This window comes from Pogona vitticeps, chromosome 12 (genome assembly GCF_051106095.1).
Source record: "Pogona vitticeps strain Pit_001003342236 chromosome 12, PviZW2.1, whole genome shotgun sequence".
NCBI classification, from domain to species: domain Eukaryota; kingdom Metazoa; phylum Chordata; class Lepidosauria; order Squamata; family Agamidae; genus Pogona; species Pogona vitticeps.
The window spans coordinates 20,997,375-21,017,880 of NC_135794.1; the positions used below are offsets into that span (position 1 = coordinate 20,997,375).

At 43.7% G+C, this 20,506-nt stretch overlaps 1 non-coding gene across 1 annotated transcript; it reads left to right on the forward strand.

Moving 5' to 3' along the window:
* Window positions 1-5,700: 5,700 nt before the first annotated feature.
* Window positions 5,701-5,806, forward strand: LOC140702482 (U6 spliceosomal RNA). Its single transcript, XR_012081670.2, has one exon. It is a non-coding gene; the product is annotated as a U6 spliceosomal RNA (small nuclear RNA).
* Window positions 5,807-20,506: the final 14,700 nt, after the last annotated feature.

A 20,506-nucleotide genomic window follows, 5' to 3' on the forward strand; every position in this document is an offset into this window, starting at 1 on the left:
GATAGCACTTGTTTCCCCACCTCTGGCAGGGAGAGCGTGTGGGCTGGTCCTGTGCACCTTTATATGGACTGTGGCAAAATCAGAATGCTATGCCACTGGCTGGATAGCTCAGTGATGTAGCCAGATGTTGGGAGTTCAGTTCTCCACTGGATGCCTCCTGGGAGAAAAGCCAGCCTGGGTAACCTTGGGCAAGCTGCACAGTCCCACAGTGCCCCTAGTGGAAGGGAATGGTAATACACTTCTGAGTACACCTAGAAAACTAAAAAGAGCCACCATAACTCAGAACTGACAGGATGGCACAGGATGATTATTAAGTGGAATGCCACTGTCACGCTTCTCATCCACATGCCTATGGAGCCTGTCATCCACATTTTGCTGGTTGAGAATGGGCAACATCCAGCCCTTTATCTTCCTCCTTAGAGTTTATCTTTCAGCCAGACTTCGACCGGATCGCTTTTCAAAGAGGACTTGAAAAATGGATATTAAAGATGAGACCTATCCTTTACGAGCCCTTCAAATAGAGAACTAAGCTACCCCTACCAGAATGAAATTCTTGAATTCAAGAATGCGGCCTCTCTCTAAAAGGGAGGAAACAAGAAGAAATGAATGAGGGCATGCCCTCTGAGAGAGAAGGAAGGAAGGAAGCCTGAGAGTACCATTGTAGATCTAGAAAAGTCAAAAGCACCCATTGACTTATTTATCTGTCTGCTTCCTTTGCTCACTTCCCTTTTTGCCTGGTTGCCTGCTCAGTTCAATAACATTTCCTTCAGGAGTTGAAGTCCCATCGGGCTTCTGAACTTTCAAAAGTCCTTGATCGCTCCATGGAAGAAATGTCCAGGGCATCATTTTACCTGGACAAGTTCCAAGCCAGGGAAGAGGCAAGACTCCGGGGTGGTGAGTAAGCACATTGTGTTAATATCAATTATTAATGCCACCATCGCAGTCCTACGGGTAGGAATGCAACCGACATAATTGGAAGCTGCGGGAAATGGGTGTAAGGGAAAGAATGGCAATAACTGAGAGATATAGCTAACAAACACTAGTGGTTTTTTTTAAAAAACTGGCTTGCATTTCTCTGAAATGAATTATCTAAGAGAGAAAGTGAAAAAAGCAGGCAAGCTTTTCACAACACGGAGAGCCAGGGAGTCCATTATCACCTCTGGATGCATATACACTACAAGTGTTGCTTTTTAAAAAAAAGCAACAACAACACAACACTTGCCAACAAAGCAGCAAGGGGACTAGTTCTTCCATATTAACAACAGCTTGCTATCCAAGAACGGAGGGGAGAAAAGTTTTCCCCACTGTTTTATTTCCATGCCAAGAAAAACCACACCTGCTAGATTTCTGCAATTCACTTTATGGATGTAAAAGACTGAGTCTCGGAAGGGCAGTAATGAAAGAATTAGAAAAGATCATCCAGTGTAAGGATGTGTCACTGGAGACCAAGGCCAAGATCATCCGCACTCTTGTATTTCTGATCATCATGTACGGGTGTGAAAGCTGGAGAGCTAAGATGGCTGGATTTAAAAAAAAAATTATTTGAAATGTGATGCTGGAGGAGAGTTTTGCAGATAGCCTGGACTGCTAGAAAGACCCAGAAGTGGGTCCTTGAGCAAATCAAGCCTGAACTCTCTCTGGGTGTAAAAATGATGAAACCGAAGCTATCCTACTTTGGCCACATCATTAGAAGGCAAGATGCTCTGGAAAAAAGACAATCACGGTGGGAAAGGTGCAAGGCAGGAGGAAAAGAGGAAGACCAAATACAAGATGGAATGACTCCCTAAAGGGAAGCCACAGGCTTGCATCTGCAAGAGCTGAGCTGGGCTGTTGAGGAGAGGACACTTTGGAGAGCGCTCAGTCATAAGGTCGCCATGATTCGGAGGTGACTCGATGGTGCATAACAACATCATCACATTTCTGTCCTGCCTTTCAGCGTAACTAACATACTGTCTTGCTGGGAAATAATGCATGGATCACAATATTGTTGATGTTCTAGGAAAACGCATTAGTGGAACAACTGCTTCAGAATCAAAATACGTTTAAGGCACCAGGAGCCTATTAATCGCTTTGGCACCGGGTGGCTTTACCTTTGATGGGATGGCCAAGCACTGCACACGGATGCTGGACGAAAGTGTTTCTGCACCATGGGCCTGTGGTCTGAGCAAGTTTTGCTGAAAGCGTACCATTTCTTTTCTTTTTTTTTAAATTCTAGATATATCAAACTTTTCCCAACACTGAAAGCCAAAGCTGCTTGCAAAATGGTTCAAACATGGATATGACTGACTAAAACTGTAATTTTGAAGCTCAGACATGATTGCATTAAAATACAAGTTAAAGCAGTTTGAAACAGTGGGGGGCATAACCCACTCGGTGTCTTCGTTCTTGTCTTTCCTGATTCACAACTTGTTGAGTTACCGATTTCTACACTCAAGCTTTTCTATCTCCTCCAAAGTCAGTTTTGTTATTGTTCTTTCTAGTTAGAGAGAGGTAGGCCATGGGTCTCTTTCATGATGGCTAATACATGTCTGTTTGTATGGCAACCAGCACTGGGGTTTTTTGTAACTGAGTTTAGGGATCCTTTCCCCTGCACTATTTCTGAATGGATTTCTTGAAGAAACAAAGGGAAGTTTTTCATCTTGACATCATTAAGTCTCCAGAGTAATTATTTTTGTTTCGTAGACATAGGCTCAGCAATAACCTGAGAGGGTGGTCACATAGACTTCACAGCACATTGTGATGATGATGATGATAATGTTTTTCCAGATGGGCTTCAGTTTTCGCATCTCTTTTATGCCTGATGTCAATGTGGAATCTTGGTTTTCCATAAAAGCACTCGATGCTTTTAAAAAATGACTGTAGGTCACTTTAAAATCTCCAGGTACAAAAATATATATAGAAAGTTAAGCATCATGGCTCTACACACCAATTATACCTACTATCCAAGATTCAGTGTTATTCAGTGGAGTGGGACACTACAATTTAAATTTGGAAGCATCTTTCAAATAGCATTTAATATTCCCTCCCGGGTGTCATATTCTTCCCATTGATAATACCTTTGCATACTCTGAAGTAAACAGCTTTAAAACCTGATTAAATGGAACCCGGTGTTCTTTTCTTTCACCAAAAGAGATAATAGCATTGATTGGTTTTGTGTCACTCTGTTGCAAGTAAAATTCACTTTCTTTTTTCCGTCCTGTCATCACGGCTGTATTCAAAAAGCTCAGACACGTATCAGCAACTGTGAGCAAACGACAGTCGTTAACAAAGCGGATTTTATCTTAAATCTGATTTATCAATTGATTAATTAAAATTCATTGTTCCTAGAATTGCTTTTTTTTTGGCGATACTGAAGGAAGTATGAGTAACTTAGGTTACAATGTTGTGACCCTTACTTGGAAGTAAGTTGCATAGAAAGTAGTGGATGTACTCCTGAGGAGGAGGAGGAGTAATAATTGTGTGTCCGTCAAGTCAATTCTGATTTCTCTTGCCAGAAGTGGCTGTCTATTCCCTTCTTCTGGTGGCAATTGGGAATTGTGCAGCTTGCCCCAGGCTGCACAGGCTGGCTTTTCTAATAAGAGGCACAGCTTCCATACCTATATATATATATATAATTATGCTTTTATAGATGATGTCAATAGGAGAAGGAGGTGTTCTTGATAGAACAAGGTGAACTTCTCAGGAGGGTCTATAGTCCCTCTTGCTTTATCTGTATACATTTTTTTGACATCCCAAACATCTGGAATCAGCTGGGTTTCTCTAGGCAGCAGAATTTGGCTGTTTCTTTTCAGTTCTGTTCCCCAAATGGAGATACTGGTGCATCTACCTGATAAAGCGATGGTTCAGCTCCTGGAGTCGTATAGCAAACAAGTAAATAGCCTGGTCTGAAGTACTTATTAACCTTGCGGTCGAGGGACAGCAACGCTGAATGGATTTGATAAAGGGCTGCACAGTCCATGATGCTTCACTTACAAACTAAGTGGGCAATTGTGGCATCCGGAATTAGTCACTTTGATATCTCTGAGAAGCCAGCCAGCCTCCCAAGCCTATGCCAGGTATTGGGTCCAAGGTACCTTGAGGATCAGGTCTCCCTTGATCAGCCTGTCCGGGTGTTAAGATCATCAGGGGAAGTCTTTGCCTCGGTGCCACTGGTTCCCAGACTTTGGAACTCCCTCCCACTGGAGGCCAGACTGGTTGCCTCTTTGCTGTCTTTCCGCAAGCAGGCAAAGACTTTTCAGGCAGGTTTCCCCTCCAAATGGATTGTTTTACCTTGTTGCTTGTGGTGTTGATTTTATTTACTGCTTTATTACATTTTTTTGGTAATATTTTTCTACCCACTCTTTTGAACTTTTAAATGCTGTCTTCTACTGAAGTAAACCACCTTGGGTCCTTCTTAAGGATGAATGGGGGGGGGGAACTATTTTAAGAAAGACCATACGTTTGCCGACAGTGTGTGGTGCAGACAATATGAAACTATGATGAATCTATCAAGCTACCTGTGAAAACGCATAAGCCAGCATCCTTACTGGTGTTTGCTGAAGGGCTTCATGTAGCTAACCGATGAGGCAGAAGTAGGTGTGTTGGTTGAGTGCCTGGTCACACACCTTATTGCACACACAAGGTGCACCCTGGCCCCTCATCAATTAGGTGTAGCAACTTCTGCAAGCCTTAGATGAACACCAGGGGATTTGGGCCAGGGGTGAAGCAGAAGCTACCTATAAAAACAATGGCGAACCCATGCAACCGGTGCTCATCCCAGTTCTGGGAGATGTAGTTAGAAAAAGGAACTTTTCCAAGCTTTGCCTTGCACTAAAGCCAGAATGTGGATATCTCAGTGGTTTAGGTATCAAGCTTGAAAGCCAGAGTTTGGGATTTTGGTTCCCCGCTGCTCTTCCTGCAAAGTAGAACCAGTCTGTACGATGCTTCTCTACCAGTCAGATATGTGCCACCTCTGGTACCCAGAAGCAGTTTAGGTGTGACAAAGGTTTTCACAACAGTTTCTGAGAATTCATTCTTTTTCAATCCCCAGTGTTCTCCTGGAAGGATGAAGAGCTGTTTTTATTTATGATGGTTCTATGTCACAGCTACTCTAGCTGTAAAATTTATACCCAACAGTACTGCAGTTTTGAAATGACTGATGGAATAATTATTTCTGTTTGTTAGCATTCGCTCTCCACAAAGCTGCTGCAATTTTATTCCCCCCCCCCCCCCCCGTCCTTAAACTCTATTGAAAATGATAAATGTAATCAGAGTATAGCCACGGTAGGCCGGTAAACATCTCAATGTTCTCTTGGAAACAAAGTGAGAGGGCTGGTTTTTTTTGGGCTGTATTATTTCTTGTTCTTTTTAGTAGAGCGCTATAGCAAAACATTGCAGCAGACCCCCGCTCTGCAGGAGAGTGTTCTTTATTCCATGAGTTGTCTGCTAAAATTCGGACTTAAAATAAACAACTGTAATGGAAAGTGATCAAGGACTTGAAGCTGCCGGCCAAAACTTCGCACCTGGACAGAAGTTGGAACAGGCCAGCTAGACACAACTTTTCTTTCTATGGCGAGATGTATTTCTGTTTAGGTTATAATGCTTTTTACTTCCTATATAACAGTTCAGCACAGCATTTTTGATAGCAAAAAAAAAACACAGTTTTTTTCTTGCACAATTGCTTTCCATAGTTATAGGCCATCAAGTCAGAACCAACTTGGAGTGCTCGCTTTGGCGCACATATACTAAAATTGAAACGACACAGAGAAGATTAGCATGGCCCTTGCGCAAGGATGACACACAAATTAGTGAAGCGTTCCATATTTTTAATATTTTTCATGCTATTTGGGGTAGATTTGTTGAATTGGTATTAGTGAAAGGAAAGGGGGAAAGCCTCTAAACAGCAGTCTATACAATTTTGGAAAGGAAATCTGTAATAAAAATTGTTCAATGGGGTCCCGTGGGTATGGGGTGCACGTTAGAATGTAGTCTAAAACAGCACTATTATTTCTATTTTTGTTGTAATTGTTTCTGTTTTAAAATTAATAATAATAAAAAAGAACGAACTTGGAGTCATCCTGATAGGGCTTTCAAGATAAATGAGATATTTAAGAAGTGGTTTTACGCGTCCCTCTCCCCTAGTGAGTTTCCACAGCTGAGGGAGGATTCGAACCCTGCTCTCCAAAGTCCTAGCCCATCACTCTATCCACGACACCACTAGTAGGTGATTATCTAAAAAGGAAGTGTCAGCAAAAGAGCTCTTCTCAGACTCCCCCAATGTGAAACATAATTTTCTTTTCTCGAGCCTTGTTAAGCCTCCTGTTAAATGTCCCCCAGGAGTAGCCTCTTCGCATTTGAAGTATTTAAATAGTAGGAAACCAGGCGATTTGGGAAGCTGAAGTGTCACTCTAGCAAAGTGGAGGGCGTTAATCCCTGGGGGATTATGAATATGAGAGAAACTTGACCTGGGGAGAAGCAGCGTTTGAGGCTAAACCTCGCTTCAGGTAGCTTGTCTGGCCTGTGGCCCTCCTGGGGAAGCTTTACAACAACACAAGCGACTGACAAAGAAAGGCAGGATCAGGGGAGTCCCCGTTAATCTTGCAAACTGCAGTTTTGCCACGAGTGTTTCTCGCCTGCTCTCCCGAAAGTTTAAGAGCTGCATCCGGGGCGAGCGCAAAAGGGGCCAAAGAGTTTGCTGGCTGTTATGGCAGGGGACCAGGCTGAGAAGAAACGAGAGCTCACGAGAGACGAGAGTTAGCGATCCACCTGAGGATGCAGCTCGTCAAACATGGAATCTGTGCGCTGTCTGGCGGATGTTATTAGCGCCGGAAAGGAGGGGATGGTTCCACAGTGCATTTGCACAATGATGTGTGTATAGGAGTTTACACCAGTGCAGTAATGCTTGGTCTCCTCAGATGTTCTTGGCCTACAACTCCAAGCATCTGCCCATCCCACCTGTACCTTATACACTGGGATGCTGTGGGTGGCGACCCTGAGGGGGACCTGAAAATCTGCCACTCGAAACGGGGTCTTCTCAGTGGTCACGCCATCACTTTGGAACTTGCTCCCACCTGAGGTATGACAAACCCCCATCCCTCCTTGGTTTCAGGAAACAAGTTCAAACCTGGCTCTTTTCACAAGTCTTTTATGGCCTTACCCCCGAGTAATTTTGCAGATGATGGGGCTTTCACCCTCCTTTGTTATGTACCTCACCTCTTTTTGCTACCTTCATTGTATTTCATATTTCTAATATTTCACAATCTTTTTTTTGCTAGTTGTTTTGCTTCTTGTTTACCAATTATGTGGATGTTGTTGGGGTTGTTTGTACTGTGTTATGATTTGTTTGCTACCCAGAGTAGTGGCAATGCTATTAACTGGGTGGGATAAAAATATAAATAAATAAAACTCCCCCAATGCCTTCACTACTAGCTGTGCTGGCCAGGATTTCTGGGCATTGTAGTCCAAGAACATCTGTGGACCCCAGTTTGGGAACAATTGCACCTGACATCTAAAAAGGAAACAGAAACGGTAGCTAGTGGAGGATAAAACTGATATTTGTTCAAAGTGGTTGGTACTAAAGGGGAATAAAATCAGCAAATGGTATGCACCAACTTTGGTCTGAAAACCAAACCTAGGGAATATATCTGGTGCAATCTTATGACCACCGCCCCTGGCCTCCATCTGCTTCGGAATATCATGCGAGTAAGGGCCAAACTAGATGACACAGTTCACACGCCATTAGAATCGGAGATCCCTTAAGATGAAAAGACTTCTGGTTTGGTTTAAAAGAGGTCTGCTTCAACCTGCATTTGACAAATTAGCTGGCTTTTGTTTTGCAATTGGTAGACGGAGAGGTCTATATGCCTGGATGGATAAGAGGAAGAAACAGATTTCCCACGGTAAAGCATTTTACTCCAATGCATGTCTCCGATGATGAAAAATATATCTGTATATTTCTAGTGTCCTCCCGTAAACACTAATATTTACCAAGGAGGTTCCTTTATCTACCCTACTGTCGGTCTCAACAAAATCTACTTCAGAAAGGCTTGTTTGACCAAATTTACTGTCAGGGCATTGAGACATATCTGAAAAAGCCCTAGCTGTGTCTTCTCTTAAATAGCTCTGCCTTCTTGTCTCTGAGGTAGTCGGATGTGAGTGGAATGGAACCGATGAACGGCTCCTTCAAATCAGTCGAGCACTTTTGAATGCTCCATGATGAAGAGGGCTATAGAAATAGAAGTCATTATCACCATCCCTTCTTATCAACTCCACAATATCGGCTCATCTCCTTATTTTTGCTACCTTGCTGTTCTCCCTGAGACCACTTTCAAATAGACTGAAGTTGGAGTTGACGTTTTATGCTTTCTGGGAGGTTAGAGCTTTCTTAGACAAACGTAAAGTATGGCATACTTCAAAATTTGCGAGGAAAATGGGTCTTTATGAAGTCAGATAAAAAGTTCGCTCTCTCAAGCTGCCACTGGAGTCCAAGGAAACATCAACGGTCTTTAAAAAAGAGAGAGAGAGAGACATCACTTTATTTAATTGCAAATTAGAAAACATAAGCTATCTTAAGCGGGGAGCTAATGCCGCATCAAATCAAAACAGTAATTGTGTGGGAGCCATTGTCGAGGAGGTGCGTCGCGTACAACACCTGGCAGGCAAAAATAAAGCACCCGTCGGAGCCATAGGCTGTTCGTATTGTGTGTGAGAGAACTGGATTGAATGAACACATTTTCTGCTCTGTGACTGACTGGGTTCCTTCATTACCTGTGATAAATGTAATAAAAAAGTAGATTGTGAGGCAGAGATAGAAATGTTGTTAATGGCTCCTTTTGTGCCGGCAGATTTTTAGTAAGGGCGAAATCACCGGAATTATAGTGAACGGCGAGCAAGAGATTTTAATCTCATGAAAAAACCTTTTGTTCTTCTTGATGAGATTGAAGTCATAGGTGCTGGGGTTCAAATTTTACTTGAATTGCGAGGGTTTAGGGCCAGCTACTGAGGGGGGTGGGCTTTTGAGAGCTTCTATCCAGAGATCACAAAAGTGCTGCACCTACTTTTTAAGGAGTAAGGCTGGGTTAACATATTTTAAATAAATATTAATGCTGCCTGGGCATTTCCGAGGTTGTGTGGTCCATGAACATCGTCATCTCTGAATGTCTCCTACATCGGTGGATTGACAGCTAACAGAGCATCCAGGTGGCTCCTTTGATGTTCTCAACAATGTCTGCTGTGATGCTGCCCCAGAGGCATTGTGGGAAATTCAACATGGCAGCTTGTAGACTTGAATGTCCATTGTGGGAGCTCCAGTCAAACATCCCGGCAGTTGTTTGGGGTTGCCGGACATTGATGCTGGGCCTGCAACGGGCAAATCTTAGCGTTATAACTGCTACTCTTTCACATCCACCTCTTAGGTCGTCCACCCAATGAGCCAGTCATGTGGGGATGCTGTTTCTGGGCTGTTTCCTCTTCAAATTGGAAGTGAAAGAAAACATGCAGAGAGGCTTTCTCAAAGTGAGGAATCCCCTGTATATAGGAACTATATGTGACATGAGGTAGGTTAGTTTTCTCCTTAATGAGGAGAATGATACTGTGATTGCTATTATTTGCATATATGACTCCATCCCAGCTTTCTGCCGAAAGAATGCTACTCAGGGCAGCTGACCAACATAACCAAAATAGAGTAAAAACAGATCAGAGCACAGAAATTGCAAACAAAAAACACAACTAAAAGCGTGGTGCCAGTCCATCGAAAATTGCCCATAGGAACCACTGTTTTGCAAAGCTCAATGGCGATCGCAAAAACTTATCGTCATGCAAATTTGTTGTTTTGCGAGGTCATTGTCTAGCGGGGCACCACTGTATCTTTGTTTCCCTCATTCCCTCTGTTTGAACTGAACAATCGCAGCACCAGCTTGTATGTGGCAATGAGTTTTTTTCAATGACAAACTCAAAATATCACTAGTTTCCTTCAGTTATATAGAAGAGGAAACAGAGCTGAAGATGGGAGAAATCAGAGAGGACATCTTCCCCCCTACTTGCCACGCAAGCTGTTATTTTTAAAAATAGAAAAATCTAGGGCACCAAAATAATCCAGTTTCTCCACAGCTGCCTCAAGAAAGGAGCCTCTATATTCTGGAACCAAGTCTTGCAAAAGTTGTCAGATATTTACTCATTGTATCTCTCCTGCTAAAGAGGTAGTGGGGGAGGCACATGACAGATTTTCTTTCTCAGGAGACAGAATAATATGACTTGGGTATTGTGTACCTTGACCTGGGGTGTGTGTGTGTGTGTGAGAGAGAAAGAAAGAAAGAAAGAAAGAAAGAAAGAAAGAAAGAGATTTGCTTTTTTTGCCTCAAGTAGTGCCTACCTGGACACACACACACAAATTAAAAAAGAGAGAAAAAACTGCTATGAAAATAGATTGATTAAGGTGAAGAAATATTATCTAGCAAGAAACCTGTCCATCCTCTCAAAACACCACATGCCACTAGAACCTCAGAAGTTGGCAAAAAGCTTTAAACCCTTGTCTTTCAATCCCCTTGGTGTTTTTCTTGGCGCTGCACGACACTAGCACTTGATTTGTCTGACACTCGAGAGGCATGAAAAGGGAGATGTCAGCCAGCTCCCTTTCTCCCCTGGTTATGTAATAGGAAAGATACCGACTATATGAAGAAGTGTCTGCCGGCAAAAATATACTGGGAGATCAGATGCTAAAACTGTCACCAGGGCTCCGGCAGACGAGTGCCTCAAACATGCGAGGTACACTAAAGCTTCTGAGAGAACCACGTCATCTTTCATTTACGTTCCTGGCAAGAGTGGGTGAAAGAAGAGCTCTTTCGGATTGGCAGCTGATATCTTAGAAACAGAGAAATTTGTATTTCCCCTTATTGCATTGGGGGTTTCTTACAAGTAGGAGGTGAAATATTCATTCTACCCAAAATTATTATTTTTTTGTGTTATGGTGTGTGCATCTACCCTATACATTGTACTTTGGCAGGAAAACTCAGAAGAATGGATCTAGGAATAAGGGAAAGCTGGTTTGGAAGCATGCTATTCTAGGGTTTAGCAACAAACGTATAGGGAGGTAATAAAAATCTACAGTGGTGCCTCGCTTAACGAGCGCACCGTATAACGATGAAATCGCATAGTGATCCATTTTTTCGGATCGCTAATGCGATCGCTGAATGTTTTTTTAATGGGGAAAAATTCGCTTTGCGAAGACCGGTAAGCGTTTCGCTTACCGATCTTCGCAAAACGAACCCCGACGATCAGCTGTTCGGCGGCCAAAATGGCCGCCGGAAGCCGGGAAATGGCCCAAAATGGCCGCGCGCAGCGTTTTCGCGCCCTCGTTAAGCGGGGCGAGGGCGCGAAAATGGCTGCCGGCCATCCTGAAGCTTCGCTGAACGGTGAGTATTTGGCCTATTTGGAACGCATTAAACGATGTTTAATGCGTTCCAATGGAAATCGCTGCCCCGTTCAGCGATGCTTCAGCATAGTGAAGGTTAATCCGGAATGGATTAACCTCGCTATGCGAGGCACCACTGTATTCTACTTTCATCGGACCTCACCTAGAGTGCTGTGCCCAGTTTTGGGCACCACAGTTTAAGAAGGATGTTGAGAAGCTGAAACAGGTCTGTTGTTGTTTAGTCAAGTCATGTCCAACTGGTTGTTGTGGGTTTTTCGGGCTCTTAGCCCGTGTTCTGAAGGTTGTTCTTCCTAATGTTTCGCCAGTTTCTGTGGCTGGCATCTTCAGAGGACAGCACTCTGTGCTCAGAGCTGTCCTCTGAAGATGCCGGCCACAGAGACTGGTGAAACGTTAGGAAGAACAACCTTCAGAACACAGCCAAAGAGCCCGAAAAACCCACAACAACCATTAGATCCTGGCCATGAAAGCCTTCGCAAATATCATGTCCAACTCTTCGTGACCCCACGGACCATGCCAGGCCCTCCTGTCTTCCACTTGGTCAAATTCATGCTGGTGGCTTCGATGACACTGTCCAACCATCTCATCCTCTGTTGTCGCCTTCTCCTCTTGTCCTAACACTTTCCCAACATCAGTGTCTTTTCCAAGGAGTCTTCTGTTCTCATGAAATGGCCAAAGTATTGGAGCCTCGGCTTCAGGATTTGTCCTTCCAGTGAGCACTCAGGGTTGATTTCCTTCAGAATGGATAGGTTTGTTCTCTTTGCAGTCTCCTCCAGCACCACAATTCAAAGAAACAGGTCTAGAGGAGAGCAACTACAGAATAGTAAGAGGTTTGGAAACCAAGCCCTAGGAAAAAAGGTTGAGGGAACCTTGCGTGTTGTCCTTGGAGAAGAGAAGACCGAAAGGCAATATGATGGCCATCCAGAAGTATCTCAAGGGTTATAATGTGGAGCAAGTCTGTTTTTTTTTGCAGCTCAAGATGATGGGGCCAGAAGTAATGGATTCAAGTTACAAGAAAGGAGATTTTGACTAAACATCAGGCAGAACTTCCCAACAGGAGGGAGTGGTCTCAGAGGGTGGTGGACACTCTTTTGCCATAGATTTTTAAGCAGAGGCTGGACGGCTGCCTATCAGGTCTGCTTTAGCGGTGGATTTCCTGCAGTGGCGAGAAGCTGGATTCCATGACCTTTGCAATCCTTACCCATTTCTGTGATTCTACAGTTATCTCAGTTTATTTCCATCCGTGGAATCTTGGGACCTCTAGTTTGTACTTCGAAGTCTCTCCTGAGGTACAGAGGATTATAACACAGAGAAACCCCCCGTCTCCCACTAAACTACAACCCCCAGGATTCCACAGGCAGTTAAAGGGGAATTAGACGGCTGTAATTGTGGTCTAGATCACTGGTTCTTAACCTTTGTTACTCGGATGCTTTTAAACTGCAACTCCCAGAAACCCCAGTTAGGACAGCTGGTGGTGAAGGCTTCTGGGAGTTGCAGTCCAAAACTCCTGAGTAACCCAAGGTTAAGAACCAGTGGTCTAGATGTACATGGTATGCATATTCTCAGTCCTGGAAAAGGATGCTGTGTAGTTGACTGGAAAGGGAGAGAGTGAGAAGATGCATGTGTCCCACACTCTTTTTAGTCAAAGGAGCTGACCTTGAGCATCTCATCTCCCTATTTCTGATACTCTGGGCTGGTGTAATATGGGCTAGTGACCAAAGATGTCTGGGTAGCTAATTCAGATCAGACTGTTTTACCCCTGACTTGCTTGCCTCCTTCCTTCCTCTGACAGCCCCCCCCCCTTTCTTGCTCTGTTTTATTTTTTTTTAGTAGTTCTGGCTGTTGAAAACTTTTGGAAAGTTAAAAAAAATAAAAGCTGCCCTGTTTGTCAATGCCCTCCTGCTGACACCTTTCACTCTGGGAAGCAAGAATGTTATTGAACATTCCGTGACATCACAGCTGCCCATTCAGCCCTTGGAGGAAGGGTTTAGACAGTTTAGACAAACAGCCATAGGGTTTGTAGCCTCTTGCAAGTATAATCTCTTGCTAGGTTAAGCAATGGCAAAATTGGAATGAAATCGAGGAACCGATAGGCATTTCTCTCCGCTCCTTTTCCAAGAGTTAAAAAGGCTGATAGCAGATGCTGGGCATTAGCATTATTTAGACATTAAGAGAGGCCTCTAATTGAAGACGGAACATGTGTCCTCATCATAGTTGACCTTGTTTATGGAGGGAACTGACATCTGAATGTCAAATTTGCATGCATGGCTTTCCTTCTGCTAATAACCACTTTAATATGCAAATACGGCCAAGGGTTGCAAGAAAGAAAGGGAAGAATAAAGATAAATAAAACAGCTACTTTGATCATCTCTGGGAAAGATTTGTGTTTGCCTATTGGATGGCAGCGACTGGAACGAAGATTAGATCCTGTCACTTAATGAGCATAAAATTGAAGGAGATACGAATTCTGAATGGTAAGCAGTCTGGCGCAAAACCGGAGTGTGGCAGGAAGCTAATATCACTGGAGGCTCCATATGTCGCCCGAAACAGGGGGCACTAATAAAATCAAGCTGGGTTAGGGAAAAACATTGTTTGGAGCACTCCTATGGATTTGAAGAAGGGACTAGTAGTCAGGTGGGGTGGGGTGGGCCATGGTGACCATGGGGGGGGGGGCTTCTTTAAACTTTTAGGGGAGAGGTGTCCCAACCTGCCTTTGGAGATGGGGATAGTCAGCTTCACAATAAAATTGACATCCAAGCTTGAAAGTGTTACTTTTATTGCTAATGGTGGCGTAAAGATTCTAGCTATTTTTTCTGAGCTCTAGCCAGATTTTGTTAGATTAAAAGAATCTGGATCGCACATCTGGATAGAAAGGAGATAGATCCCATCTCTGCATTGTATAGGCAGGGAGTGGCCTGCATGGTTCAGGCCACTGAGCCTTGTGGGACAGTGGCTGAACTGCAGTACTGCAGCCAAAACTCTGCTCCTCCCCTGGGTTCAATTCCAGGTAGCCCGCTCAAGGTTCATTCAGCCTGCCAGTCTTCCAAGGTTGGTAAATGGGTGGGGTTGCAATGTTTAACCTGCACAATTAAATTGCAAACCACCCAGAGAGTGCTTTACGTGCTGTAGGGTGGCAAATGCTATAGCGTGGTCTATACACTTTGCTTTGGTTTCTTAGCCCCATAGCCAATGATGGAGTGGAGTGAGGGCTTTCTAGAAGCAGGGAGGGTGACATCATCTACCCCTTCTTTCATGTCGCTGTTCCTTCTGAGCTTAGCTTACAATCATCACAGTTAAAAGGGTATGGGTCTGTGAATATTCTACCTAGAATGCAAAATACACTGTCGGTAGCAGTTTGTCAAATAGCCAGTCAGGAGCCATTAGCCTTACAGAAACCCTGCTCATTTGTTTATACAGGCGAATCAAGTAATCTGCATTTTTTGAACTCTCTTGGGGTGAGTCAATTGCTAGTGTCTGTCGTGATGAGCCCCCCAACTTCCACATTCAGGAATAACTATAGGCACTGAAATGGCAAGAAAGCAGATTGTCTGTCTGTCTGTCTGTCTGTCTGTCTGTCTGTCTGTCTGTCTGTCTGTCTGTCTGTCTGTCTGTCTGTCTATCTATCTATCTATCTATCTATCTATCTATCTATCTATCTATCTATCTATCTATCTATCTATCTATCTATCTATCTATCTATCTATCATCTCTCTCTCTCTCTAACTTATATGCCGCCCACACTACTCAAAGGTCTCTGGGTGGCTTAAAATATTTAAAATACAACAAGAAGACAAAACAATTAAAATGCAATTAAAATATATACTCTAAAAATTGCCATCAGGACTCACAGCTGATATTAGAGCCAGGGGTTTGGAATTCAAATCCTCCTGGGTGGGTGGGGCTCAGTGGAGACCCCCTGAAGTGTGTGTGGCTGATGGGTTTACATGCCCTGCCACCTGTGTGGCCGCTGGTCAACCACTTCAGAGTACAGTGGTGCCTCGCATAGTGACGATAATCAGTGCAGCAAAAATCGCTGCAAAGAGATTTCGTCGCTATGTGATATTAAAAAGCCCATAGGAATGCATTGAAACGCCTTCAATGCATTCCTATGGGCTTCAGACTCACCTTTAAGTGAAAATCCTCCATATGGCAGCCATTTTCGCTGCCTGGCAAGCGAGGAATCCATCCCAGAAAACAGCGGGTGGCCATTTTTTTAACCTGGCGGCCATTTTGGAACCGCTGATCAGCTGTTAAAAAATCATCGCTTTGTGATGATCGGTAAGCAAAATGGTACCGATAATCGCAAAGCGATTTTACCCCATTTAAAACATCGCAATGCGATCTCAAAAGCGATCGCAAAAAGTTAATTGCTATGCGATTTCGTTGTTAAATGGGGCGCCCGTTAAGCGAGGCACCACTGTACTTTATACCAGAAAACCCTGGGGAGGGTTGCCATAAATTGGAATCAACTTGACAGCACATAATTGTGATTGATGGGTTTTCTACGCTTATACATTCGCTTTCCATCTTTCGTGCTTCAGCTCTGTATCACTTTGTTAATTCAGACCCATAAATCCCGCATCATTTGCAAAGAAAATTTATTCCCCCTTGGCTACAGGTTTGAGATCCTTTCTTGGCTTTGATGTCCTGCCACTTGGCCCAGCAGCAAAAGCAAAACTCAGCTGCCCGATACATCAGTGGCACACTTTTCTTTTCGCTGTCTCTCTCGCACACACATCCCGCCACCGCCCATAAAAGTCTAGGAATTGAAAATATAATGGGCTATTCATCAAAAACACTAAGAGCTGTTAAATCAGTGAACTGTGTGAATATACATTTGTTCTTATTAGGTGCTGAAATGCAGGAACCTTGCGTACAGCTGCTGCACGGAACATAGTTCATTCAACACATAATGGCCCGGAGGCTCTGCAGCCCGGCTGTATATCTCTCTATTGGAATCTGTATCAGCTTATCCACGTCTTAATCTATACATACAGCTTTATCTTAATTTGCGCTTGTATATATTGGAAAACTCCCTCAGGCTGTCTCAAAAGGCTTTTTATTTTTATTATTGAGGAGCTGAACTCTATTATTTGCTGAGGAACAGGCCACTGTATGTCGGATTGTTTCTAGAGATGAGGCTGTAGAGGGGAAGCGGATGGTTTCACCGTGTGTAGGTGCCCCCGTCCTGTGATGGCCACTGCATGGTCAGTTTTCTTGTTGAGACCTGGGGAAAAATGGTCACTTGTGTCGGAGCATCTGGCTGTCGAGGTTGGGGTCTGGACTTTGACTTCTGTGGTGGCTGGTAGGCAAAGGAACAGCCTGTATGGTGGTGGGCATGCTACATGGCTCTTCCAGAAGGGAAGTTCCCCCCCCCAACAATGGGATTTATTCAAGGATACATACTGTACCTCAGCATTCAGATGTCCAAACTCATCTTGTGTTTACCTTCTAGTGACGGGTCAGGAAACAAAGCATACATAGGTGTTGAAAGTCTCATGCCATGGCAAACAGATATTTTTCACCCCTTGGGGGAGCACCTCTGCAAAAAACATAATGAAATCATCATCTACTGCAGCGGTCTCCAACCTTGGGCCTCCAGATGTTCTTGGACTTCAACTCCCAGAAATCCTGGCCAGCAGAGGTGGTGGTGAGGGCTTCTGGGAGTTGTAGTCCAAGAACATCTGGAAGCCCAAGGTTGGGGACCACTGATCTAGTGGAACCCTTTGGGGTCTTGTAAAATGGCTGACATTATGACAGGCGGTGTGTTTGTGTGTTGAATGAGGGGCAGAGGCTTCCTGTGTTTCGAGGGGAAGGTTTCCATGCAATACATTCCATTTGGAGATACATTAAATTCTGTCGTAGGCTCTTTCGTTAGTGGCATCTAGGCCATCCCAGTACTGGGAGGACGCCAGGTTTCTTAAAAGATCATGCCTCATTTTTTTTCCCGACATGGCATTCATTCATTGATATGGAAGAAAGTGGACAGACGGATTCATTCTGTCAGTACTAGAGATGGGCACGAACCGGTTCGTCCCAGTTCGTAAAGGTGGCAGCACACGTGCTTCTGCTCCCCTCCCCGACCACCTTTGGCTCAATCAACCAATCACCAGGCCCAGCGTGGTCGCTTCTGGCACCTCCCCAGCAGATCTTCCAGTCTTGGCAACAGCTCAGGCACTCTGTGCCCCGCCCACTTGGCTGATCTGCCACTCAGAGAAAAGGGCGGGGCAGAGAACTCTTGTGCTCTTGCTCGTGACTGGGAGATGAGCCGAGGAGGTGGGAAAAGCAAGCAAGCTGCAGCTGGTGATTGGCTGTCTGAGCCAGAGGAGATGGGGTGGGTAGCAGAAGCACCTATACTGGGACAAACTGATACATGCCCATCTCTTGTTGTTGTTTAGTCGTTAAGTCGCGTCCGACTCTTCGTGACCCCCTCCTGTCTTCCACTGCCTCTCAGAGTCGGGTCAAATTCATGTTGGTCGCTTCAATGACCCTGTCCATCCATCTCATCCTCTGTCGTCCCCTTCTCCTCTTGCCTTCACACTTTCCCAACATTAGGGTCTTTTCCATCTCTAGTCAATAAATATATAAATTCAACCATACATTGAAAACGGTGACCATTCCAGAAAGAAGCTTCTGTGTCTCTTTTCCTGTCAAGTCGGAAGTATAGGCATTGACTGTCTTGTGCGGTGGTGAGCATTTGGTTGCAACGAAATCTCCCTTAAATCTGATCTGGGGTCTTGAAGGATGTTCTGGAGTGGGTTTGGAGGCACATAATAAGTATCCTTATGCATGGTTCACACAAAAGCAGGAGGCTTGTTTTCATCACTCATCTTAATCCTTGGGTCCCCCAACTGCTGCTGCTTGATTTTTTTGGGGGGGGTGCAACCACAGTAACGGAACTGGACTGTTTCACATATTTTCTTCCACTTTAGACTTGAATCTATTCCCTTTGCCCATGAAGTCTGAAATTATTCTTGTGTTTGTGGGCATGCAAATGAACAGGCCCCTGGAAGTTTTCCAACCCTAATAAACACGCACTCTTGTTTATTGTCTGCCTGTTGATTGGCAGGTGCTTGGCTGACAGATGAGTAATTGGAAAGGTGCTCCAGCGAAGGACTTCATACTCTTGCAGTGGAGATGCCCCTGGGATTAGAAATAGTTCATGCAATGTAATATAATAAAGCTGTTACATTTTCTTTTGACAGCTGGAACTGGCGCTTTCGTGTCCATTTAATAAACACACGAAAGCTGGAGATTTCAGAACTTTAAATAACAGCAGCAATAACCACTTGGAGGGTGTATTGAACTTAAATTTGAACCTGGATTCAAAGTGGGTTGTTTTGGATAATAAGGATTGTTCCAAAATGAAGCAAAAGTCTTTGGAAATGGCCCAAGCCTTGGCGGTTCTAAAACTTGTGAGAATAGTTTAGAGGCAACCATTTGGTCAAAGGAGACAGGGCACCCAACTCAAAGGTAAAATCTGGTCCCCTGAAGTGGCAAGGACTCCTGTCCTACCGCAAGATTGTATGGTGTGGCCATCGCTTTTGGTAGGGCTGTGTGAAACAGAAAAGCCAAATAGAATGATAACTACAGAAAGGTAGGGTGTGTTGAGCCTCCAGATTTGACATAATATAATAGGGGATGTTACTTTATCATAAGAGGTTTGTTCAGGAAACAAAACAGATAATCTGCTTGGTGGCCTCACATGGTATGTATGTATTTTATTTTATTTATTCACTTTGCTTTTAGAAGCCTGACTGGCAAGTTCTTTCTTTCTTTCTTTCTTTCTTTCTTTCTTTCTTTCTTTCTTTCTTTCTTTCTTTCTTTCTTTCTTTCTTTCTTTCTTTCTTTCTTTCTTTCTTTCTTTCTTTCTTTCTTTCTCTCTCTCTTTCTCTCTCTCTTTCTCTCTTTCTCTCTTTCTTTCTTTCTTTCTTTCTTTCTTTCTTTCTTTCTTTCTTTCTTTCTTTCTTTCTTTCTTTCTTTCTTTCTTTCTCTCTTTCTCTCTTTCTCTCTTCCTTCCTTCCTTCCTTCCTTCCTTCCTTCCTTCCTTCCTTCCTTCCTTCCTTCCTTCGCTCTGCTTTTAGAAGCTTGACTGACACCAATGTTATCACTATTTGCTGGATATTTTAAATCTCTGCACTTTTGAAATGTTTGGTTCCTTTCCTACGTCTCTGGCTTTTTTGTTTTGTTAATTTAGATGTTTTGTGGGTGTCTTACACTATTTGACCCCCCTTTTTTCTGCTTCTCGTACACTGCCCTAATCGCCTGGGACATAAAAAGAAGCATAAAGATGAATAAATAAGAATAATCGTAACTATTACCAGGCTATAAGAATGGCTAGGGATGGGGAAAAAATCACCACCCTTTTCAAACGACACTTGGCCTGGACAATCTATGAAGATGAATATGGCACAGCATTATGATGCATAGAAGGGTTGCTATTATCTTCAAATCGTAAGATTTCTTAGATGTCCAAAACTGAGCCAGTATTTCAGGTCTCTCTCAAGCCTTATTAGTAATACATCCCTAGGAAATTCAGGCATACCCAGAAAGCAGTTCAAACTTGCATTTAAAACCACATTATTGCAGAACACCTGGATGTAACTCATTAACTGCTGGCTAGTTCGGTGATTTAAGCAACTGGCTGCAGAGCCATAGGTTGGGAGTTCGAATTCTCCCACTGAGCCTACTGCAGTTCTAAGAAGACGATGGTATAACATAACTCATTCCCCCCCCCCCGGATTCTTCTTGTGAAAAATTGGAAAAAAACCTTTATAGTTAATTTTATTCCATTTTTAATTGATAAAACCCCAGATCTTTTTGTGCGCATGCAGTCCCTGTTCTAGAAGGGAAACAAATCCAGGAGATGGATGGTTCATCGTAAAAAACCGGCCCTTGTTTATAAATTGCTTGAGATTGATTAAGCCATAAAAATGCTTTTAAGACAGAGGGGTAAATCTGCCAGCTAATTGCTTAGTGCTTTACATTATAACCTTGTTACGATGTCATTCCCTGTTCTGCAACTGGACAACCGAATGATCTGGATCTCACGGAAAATGCGCGTTGGTGGTAGAAAAGGAACCACCTTGGTATCTTGTGAAG